Consider the following 10,111-nt stretch of genomic DNA (forward strand, 5'->3'; position numbering starts at 1 on the left):
TTATTTATGTGGCCATTTGTTCCCATGGGCAGCTGCCAACAGTCATTTTGTCCTTAGGCCTCATTCACATGGCTGTATGCCATCTGTTCCCGTATTGCAGACCACAAACAGCGGATCTGCAATATATGGACACCGGCCGTGTGAATTCCATATCACGGATGCAGACCCATTGACTTGAATGGGTCCACAATCCGCAAGATACGAAGCAGAGTGGAGGCACGGATCAGAAGCCTTTCCTTGGGCTTTTGGGTCCGTGCCTCTGCACCACAAAAGATAGGACATGTCCTATCTTTTGCTGTTTATCGCGGATCGTGGACCCGTTCAAGTCAATGGGTCCGCGCCACAATACGGGATGTAAAGATGCTAGCTCATGAAGGTGGGCCTCAGGTGGAATGCCTCCTTGTGATCTGTAAGTGAGTAGATTACTCTATATCATACAAACCGATCTGTGACCTAGGAATGATAATTTTTTAGCAGCATGAAAGATCACAATTGGCGTGAAATTAACAGTTCCTCATTTAATGGCGCATACTTTGGGCTTATGCACACAAATGTGTGCGCCCTGTGCCCCTTCTGCGGACTGCAAATAGATTCACTTGAATGGGTCGGCCGATCCACAAGATTCAGTCTGCACTGCAAAAAATTGAACATATTCTATTTTTTGCGGCGCAGAGGCACGGGCTGAAATCTCGACACTCTGCACTGCTCCATACCTTGAGGATTGCGGACCGCTATACGTTCATGTGTATGAGCCCATACTATATCTCGCAAAAGGCTTGTTCGATTTTGTTCGCATTAATGACATTCTGTACGATATTCGCTCTGTCTTATATAGGCTTAACTACAAATAATACGGATACCTGCATTTACCCGCAGAGTGAATGTAATTTCCAAATTTCATGTGCATTTTGTACGCAAGGAAATTGACCTGCCATGCAGATCTTAAAGTCTGCAGCACATCAATTGTTCGATTCTGTACCTTATGTATGGTGGTTCCCCATAGACCTCAATTGGATTGTTAAAATAAAATAAAAACCTGCACTATAAAACAATCTTCTTGTGTTTTGATGCCGTTTTCATGCGCATTTTTTACATTCAAAACCGCAATTTGTGCAGGTAGCCTAAGGTTAGGTTCACATGACTGATTTTGAGAATGGACATGTACATTCTTGGCACAGTCTACAAAACTACATGGGAACATTTATGGCAAGGAAATGCCTAAGAATTGCTGCAGATTTCATCCTTTGTACTGCAAAGGGTAGAATCGGTGGCAGAAAAATGCAGAATAAATAGTCATGTGTGGATTGCTGACACTGCAATGTATGAATGAAATGTCTACCAATCTCAACAATTTTACTGCTCGTGTATATGCTGTGAATTTTCTGCATGCAATTCTGCTTCTGAAAATTCAGACACATGTGGTCATACCCTAGTAACATATCCAGCGATGTCCAGCTTAAAGGCAACCTGTCATCAACGTTATGCTGACCTCACTGAGGGCAGCATAAAATAGTGACAAGAAATGCTGATTTCAGCGGTGTGTCACTCACCAGCTAATAGTAAGTGGTTGCTGAGAACCAAAATCATAATCATTGAAGCCCAGGCCTTGAAAAGAGTCAAATCTACTTGAGAAGAGTCCTAGTTAGGGCTCTTTCACACCTGCGTTCTTTTCTTCCGGCATAGAGTTCCGTCGTCGGGGCTCTATGCCGGAAGAATCCTGATCAGGATTATCCTAATGCATTCTGAATGGAGAGAAATCCGTTCAGGATGCATCAGGAGGTCTTCAGTTCCGGAACGGAACTTTTTTTGGCCGGAGAAAATACCGCAGCATGCTGCGCTTTTTGCTCCGGCCAAAAATCCTGAAGACTTGCCGCAAGGCCGGATCCGGAATTGATGCCCATTGAAAGGCATTGATCCGGTCCGGCCTTAAGCTAAACGTCGTTTCGGCGCATTGACGGATCCGACGTTTAGCTTTTTCTCAATGGTTACCATGGCTGCCGGGACGCTAAAGTCCTGGCAGCCATGGTAAAGGGGAGCGGGGGAGCAGCATACTTACCGTCCGTGCGGCTCCCAGGGCGCTCCAGAGTGACGTCAGGGCGCCCCACGCACATGGATGATGTGCTCGCATGGCACGTCATCCATGCGCATGGGGAGCTCTGACGTCATTCTGGAGCGCCCCGGGAGCCGCATGGACAGTAAGTATACCGCTCCCCCGCTCCCCGCTCCTACTATGGCAACCAGGACTTTAATAGCGTCCTGTCTGCCATAGTAACACTGAACGCATTTTGAAGATGGATCCGTCTTTAAATGCTTTCAGTTCACTTGCATTTTTCCGAAAGAGGCCTTAGGTTTTTGAAAGAGGCCTTATTCACAATCTCCTGCCCACCTGCTGGTGATTAGCAGTTCTCTCCTAGAGAGAAAGGGAGAAAACTAGGTAGAAGACTCAGCAGGTGGGCAGGGAGAGCAGGAATTCATGAATAACCATGACTCTTCTCAGGTGGCCATGACTCTTTTCCTGGCCCAGTCTGCAATGATTGTGATGTTTGTTCTCGGGAACCACTTACTTTAAAATGATAAATTACAGACTGCTGTCTCTACTTTATTCTGCCGTTAGTATGGTCAGCATAAAGTTGATGACAGGTTCCCTTTAAAGGAGTATTCCACTATGTAAATGCATCCCTTATTCCCCTATTCACAGGATAGGGCATAACAAATAGATTCGGTGGGTGTCCTACCACTGAGACCCCTACTGATCACAGGGACCCTGTACCTCAAAATGAATGGAGCGGCACCGCGTGCTGTCCGCATTCCTTTGTCCGTTCCGTGTCATCCACAAAAATATAGAACACGTCCTATTCTTGTAAGCATTACAGTGAAGGATAGGACTGTTCTATTATGGGCTGGATGTTAGGTCTGCAAAATTTGTGGGCCACAAAACAGGCTATGGGCTCATGCACACCTGCCATGTGCAGAGGCACACAGAATTAACAATCATAATTATGCCGTGTGCTTCCTAAGTCCAGACCACACGTTACTCACTGAGACCATTTATTGAATGTTCTTCCAACGATCCTTGGCAATAATTGCTGGTGATCAGGTCATTTAGTGGGGGAGTAACATTAGGAAAGCAATTTATCCTAATGGCACAACCCCTTTAAAAGGAGATTTTTTTTCCACCTGCACTGTGAATGTTTACATGGTGTGTTCAATAAAAACATGGTAACATTTAATTATTTGTGTTGTTAGTTTAAACAGACTGTGATTGTCTATTGTCGTGACTTAGATGGAGATCAGATCACATTTTATGACCAATTTGTGCAGAAATCCATATAATTCCAAAGGGGTTCACATCATTTTTCTTGCAACTGTAAGTTAACTCGGTATGCTGCCCTATGTAAGGACAGCATATAACAGCTGCTAGTGTACTACCAGCAGCCAAAATGGCACAAAAAAACTTTGACAGATTATAGCCATTAAAGAATACACAAACTCTGCTGTATTTATAAGCGGAGCACTTCCCCCACTCATCACAGCAGTCTGCTATGTATACGCATACGTGCCAACTCTCCTGACACATCTGTGAGACTCCAGGAAAAAGGGGAGACCATCTAGTCTCCCGAAAGATCTGGCAAATCTCCCGCGACTCATGGAAGGATGCTTTCTCACACTATGCACCACTGGGATAACATGTTATTAGATGCAGCCCTTAAAGGGGTTGTGTCATTTCAGCTAATAGCATTTATTATGTAGAGAATTTTAACACAAGGCAGTTACTAATGTATTGTGATTGTCCATATTGCCTCCTTTGCTGGCTGGATTAATTTTTCCATCGCATTATGCACTGCTCGTTTCCATGGTTACGACCACCCTGTAATCCAGAAGCGGTGGCCATGCTTGCACACTATAGGGAAAAGCACCAGCCTATGTGAGCTCTCATGATCCTGGCCACCAGATAAGCTGGTGCTTTTTCCTATTGTGTGCCAGCATGGCCACTGCTGATGGATTGCAGGGTGGTCCTAACCATGGAAACAAGTAGTGCATAATGTGATGGGAAAAATTAGTCTAGCCAGCAAAGGAAGCAATATGGATAATAAAGTTACATTAGTAAGTGCCTTGTTTTAGCTTTTTCTACATGATAAATGCCACTTGCTGAAGTGACACAACCCCTTTAACCACTTCAATCCCCCCTAGCTGAAACACCCTTAATGACCAGGCCACTTTTTACACTTCTGCACTACACTACATTCACTGTTTATTGCTCGGTCATGCAACTTACCACCCAAATGAATTTTACCTCCTTTTCTTCTCACTAATAGAGCTTTCATTTGGTGGTATTTCATTGCTGCTGACATTTTTACTTTTTTTGTTATTAATCGAAATTTTACGATTTTTTTTTGCAAAAAAAGTCATTTTTCACTTTCAGTTGTAAAATTTTGCAAAAAAAAGACATCCATATATACATTTTTCACTAAATTTATTGTTCTACATGTCTTTGATAAAAAAAATGGGTAAAAAAAATGGTTTGGGTAAAAGTTATAGCGTTTACAAACTATGGTACAAAAATGTGAATTTCCGCTTTTTGAAGCAGCTCTGACTTTCTGAGCACCTGTCATGTTTCCTGAGATTCTACAATGCCCAGACAGTACAAACACCCCACAAATGACCCAATTTCAGAAAGTAGACACCCTAAGGTATTGACTGATGGGCATAGTGAGTTCATAGAACTTTTTATTTTTTGTCACAAGTTAGCGGAAAATGATGATTTCTTTTTTTCTTACAAAGTCTCATATTCCACTAACTTGTGACAAAAAATAAAAACTTCCATGAACTCACTATGCCCATCACAAAATACCTTGGGGTGTCTTCTTTCAAAAATGGGGTCACTTGTGGGGTAGTTATACTGCCCTGGCATTTTAGGGGCCCAAATGCGTGAGAAGTAGTTTGAAATCAAAATCTGTAAAAAATGACCGGTGAAATCCGAAAGGTGCTCTTTGGAATGTGTGCCCCTTTGCCCACCTAGGCTGCAAAAAAGTGTCACACATCTGGTATCGCCGTACTCAGGAGAAGTTGAGGAATGGGTTTTGGGGTGTCATTTTACATATACCCATGCTGGGTGAGAGAAATATCTTGGCAAAAGACAACTTTTCCAATTTTTTTATACAAAGTTGGCATTTGACCAAGATATTTATCTCACCCAGCATAGGTATATGTAAAATGACACCCCAAAACACATTCCCCAACTTCTCCTGAGTACGGCGATACCAGATGTGTGACACTTTTCTGCAGCCTAGGTGGGCAAAGGGGCCCACATTCCAAAGAGCACCTTTAGGATTTCACCGGCCATTTTTTACAGATTTTGATTTCAAACTACTTCTCGCGCATATGGGCCCCTAAATTGCCAGGGCAGTATAACTACCCCACAAGTGACTTTTTTGGAAAGAAGACACCCCAAGGTATTCCGTGAGGGGCATGGCGAGTTCCTAGAATTTTTTTTTTTTGTCACAAGTTTTTTTGTCAAAGAATATGAGACTTTGTTAGAAAAAATAAATAAATAATTTCCCGCTAACTTGTGCCACAAAATAAAAAATTCTAGGAACTCGCCATGCCCCTCACGGAATACCTTGGGGTGTCTTCTTTTCAAAATGGGGTCACTTGTGGGGTAGTTATACTGCCCTGGCATTCTAGGGGCCCTAATGTGTGGTAAGTAGTTTAAAATCAAAATGTGTAAAAAATGACCTGTGAAATCCGAAAGGTGCTCTTTGGAATGTGTGCCCCTTTGCCCACCTAGGCGGCAAAAAAGTGTCACACATGTGGTATCGCCGTACTCAGGAGAAGTTGGGGAATGTGTTTTGGGGTGTCATTTTACACATACCCATGCTGGGTGAGAGAAATATCTTGGCAAAAGACAACTTTTCCCATTTTTTTATACAAAGTTGGCATTTGACCAAGATATTTATCTCACCCAGCATGGGTATATGTAAAATGACACCCCAAAACACATTCCCCAACTTCTCCTGAGTACGGTGATACCACATGTGTGACACCTTTTTGCAGCATAGATGTGCAAAGCGGCCCAAATTCCTTCTTGGAGGGCATTTTTAGACATTTGGATCCCAGACTTCTTCTCACGCTTTCGGGCCCCTAAAATGCCAGGGCAGTATAAATACCCCACATGTGACCCCATTTTGGAAAGAAGACACCCCAAGGTATTCAATGAGGGGCATGGCGAGTTCATAGAATTTTTTATTTTTTTGGGGCACAAGTTAGCGGAAATTGATTTTTTATTTATTTATTTCTCACAAAGTCTCCCTTTCTGCTAACTTGGGACAAAAATTTCAATCTTTCATGGACTCAATATGCCCCTCACGGAATACCTTGGGGTGTCTTCTTTCCGAAATGGGGTCACATGTGGGGTATTTATACTGCCCTGGCATTTTAGGGGCCCTAAAGCGTGAGAAGAAGTCTGGAATATAAATGTCTAAAAATGTTTACGCATTTGGATTCCGTGAGGGGTATGGTGAGTTCATGTGAGATTTTATTTTTTGACACAAGTTAGTGGAATATGAGACTTTGTAAGAAAAAAATAAATAAAATATTTCCGCTAACTTGGGCCAAAAAAATGTCTGAATGGAGCCTTACAGGGGGGTGATCAATGACAGGGGGGTGATTAGGGAGTCTATATGGGGTGATCACCCCCCTGTCATTGATCACCCCCCTGTAAGGCTCCATTCAGACGTCCGTATGTGTTTTGCGGATCCGATCCATGTATCCGTGGATCCGTAAAAATCATACGGACGTCTGAATGGAGCCTTACAGGGGGGTGATCAATGACAGGGGGTGATCAGGGAGTGTATATGAGGTGATCACCCCCCTGTCATTGATCACCCCCCTGTAAGGCTCCATTCAGACGTCCGTATGTGTTTTGCGGATCCGATCCGTGGATCCGTAAAAATCATACGGACGTCTGAATGGAGCCTTACAGGGGGGTGATCAATGACAGGGGGGTGATCAATGACAGAGGGGTGATCAATGACAGGGGCGTGATCCGGGAGTCTATATGGGGTGATCAGGGGTTCATAAGGGGTTAATAAGTGACAGGTGGGGTGTAGTGTAGTGTAGTGTAGTGGTGTTTGGTGCTACTTTACACAGCTACCTGTGTCCTCTGGTGGTCGATCCAAACAAAAGGGACCACCAGAGGACCAGGTAGCAGGTATATTAGACACTGTTATCAAAACAGCGTCTAATATACCTGTTAAGGGTTAAAAAAATCGCATCTCCAGCCTGCCAGTGAACGATAGCCGCTGGCAGGCTGGAGATCCACTCGCTTACCTACCGATCCTGTGAATGCGCGCGCCTGTGTGCGCGCGTTCACAGGAAATCTCGCGTCTCGCGAGATGACGCGTATATGCTTGATTGTGCGCAGCGCTGCCGCCTCCGGAATGCGATCCTGCGTTAGGCGGTCCGGAGGCGGTTAAACAGCATCTGTCAGCATGATTAACCCTATTAAACCAGGCATACTGCCTTGTAGGCTTGATCATGCTAATTAAAATGATACCTTTCTTTTGTCTGTATGTTGTGCCCTTGGAGCACCGCTTTTCTAATGCTCTCCGTCTCCACACTCCCTCCTCACTTTTGTATGCAGTAGAGCCGCATCAGAAAAGTAGTTTTCCAAGGGCTGTGTCTGGCCCCCTGTGGCTCTGAACTTGCTTATTCGCATGTAAATAAAAATGCAGATATCTTCAGCTGTTCAACAGACTCTTAGGAAAGAATAAGGGTCCGTCATTGACAGAAGATATGTGTCACCGAGGTTCCTGGCCTCAGTGAGGTAAGAATCGGGTTTTTCCCTGAAGTGTCAGTTTTGCAGTAGCAGTCTGACACTTCAGCTGTTAGTATGGCTGTAAAGCCGTTCCAGGCCGGTTCTTATTGGGAGCAGCCAAAGAGCAGGGTGGATGGCTGTTCCCCACGGTTCCAGGCCGGGTTTTGGGTTGGGATATAAAAACCCAGCCAGAATGTTCAGCTGTGGTGGATTATCCTCCATGACAGAAAAGCTGTGGAGTTTGTGTCTTGAGAGCCGCATGCTAGGGAAATAGGCCTCTAAAGCCTGCTGTGGACTGCGGGTGGAAGACTGCAGATGAAGAAAGTTTTTTGCACTGTGGACTTTATGTGGTGTGAAAAGGCACCAAAACTGAACACCATTACTTTTGGCTTGTTTTTCCTATTGTGTGAATAAAACACTGAACTTTGCTTTACAACCTTGTTTTTGCCTCTGTACTGCGTCCGCTTACCCTGCCTACTAGAGCGAATCCCCACATTTGGTGGAGGATGCGTGCAGACACAGTGAGGCAGGCCTGAAGGCCCGAAAGTTTTTGTTTTCCTATATAAAGCCGGCAAGGTTGCGACCCGTGTCCCCTGACAAAATGGAGGCGGTCGTGGAGGCTAACTTGCAGCAGCGGGAAGCTAACAAGCAGCAGCAGGAAACTAACCAGCTACTATTGCAACATGTGATGGCGTTGCAAGCTGCAGGAGCGTCCCACAACGTCCATGATGCCCGGAAAGCTGTCCGTGCGGCATTCCCTAAGATGACCCCCTCGGATGACGTCGAGACCTATCTGGCGGTATTGGAAAAGGTGGCCGTGAGGGAAAAGTTACCCCGAGACCAGTGGGCTGAGGTCGTTGCTCCATTCCTAGCGTCTGGTCCCCAGCAAGTTTTTTTTGATCTCCTCGATGATCAAGTGGCCGACTACCTGACCGTAAAAGGTGAGATCCTGGCGAGACTGGGGGTAAATGTGTTGGTCCGGGCCCAGCGGGTGCATCAGTGGGAATTTGACCCAGCTGAACCCAACAGACCGCAGTATTATGAACTGTTACACCGGTTGCAAAAATGGCTGCAGCCTGACGTTTTAACTCCCACTGCTATGCTGGACCGTCTGCTGGCGGATGTGTTCTGGAGGGCTTTGTCTTACCCTGTCTGGAGATGGTCGAGGCCACCAGAAATCTACAGGGGGGTTCTTTTGTGAGGGGGCCAGTCAAACACCGGAAATCTCCACCCCAGACCCGGTGGCCAGTGCCAGCTAGAACCGCCCGAGATGTACCCCCTGCAGACTTAACCCCGGTGGTCTGCTGGCGTCAGGAGACTGGACACATAAGAGCCGACTCCCTGTAACGACACCCCAGGCATAAAAGGGGTTAAAACCGTTTAGGCGATCTTCCCCTTCCAGAGCTACAAGCACAGCTACTTACAGAACACGAAACTCCCGAACGGCATACAAGGGAATGCTCCAAACTCCCGAACGGAACCTCACGAATAGCTGGTAGCAGACAAATAGCAATCAGTCTCTAACAGAATACAGTGAATCCCCCCAAGAAGGAGACCAAGCTCTGTGTTGAGGGTAAAGCAGTTGACAGACAGAGCTGTTTTTATTGTTCTTATACACATTCTTACACATTAGTACCACCCACAGGGTTTTGTAAAAACAACCAATAAACACGTACAATACACTCAGACACTCCCACACAAAATCCTCCCCTCTGCCTGTGATACAATTACCTCACATAATGGGTTAATGTAATTATCACAGGCAGGAGAATACACAGTTTTACAGAGTCTTCTGTCCTGGAGATAATTACAGGATTTTACTAAGTATGACGTAAAGTCATGATTTTATTAAAGACACGGAGGCGATTATTGCTTTAACCTTTCTTTACTTCTTCCATAGCAGCAAAGAGAAAAAAGGTATACAAAATGGAAACCATAGTAACAGACTCCTCCCCCTTATCCCAGTATATCCTTCCTTGTCTGCCTGGGCTCTTCCTCTTTCTTTGCGTCTCAACCAGCGCTGTTCAACCAGAACAACAGACGCCGAAACAACCGGGTAACGAAAAAACCTCTCGAACTCGTCGGCTTGGACCGCAACAACCGGGCATCCGACCGGACCGGAACTGTGTAACTCCAAAACATGAAGCCGTTAGCCTCTCAACCTAGGAAAAAGGATAGAAAGAGAGAAAACCTTCTAAGAGCATAATCCAGTGCATTAGAAAACATAGGATCCACTTGTCGGAAAAAATACTAACAACTCTAAAATCCTGACCATAGGGTAAATCAACATTACAT

This window comes from Bufo gargarizans, chromosome 3 (assembly GCF_014858855.1).
Source record: "Bufo gargarizans isolate SCDJY-AF-19 chromosome 3, ASM1485885v1, whole genome shotgun sequence".
NCBI lineage: Eukaryota > Metazoa > Chordata > Amphibia > Anura > Bufonidae > Bufo > Bufo gargarizans.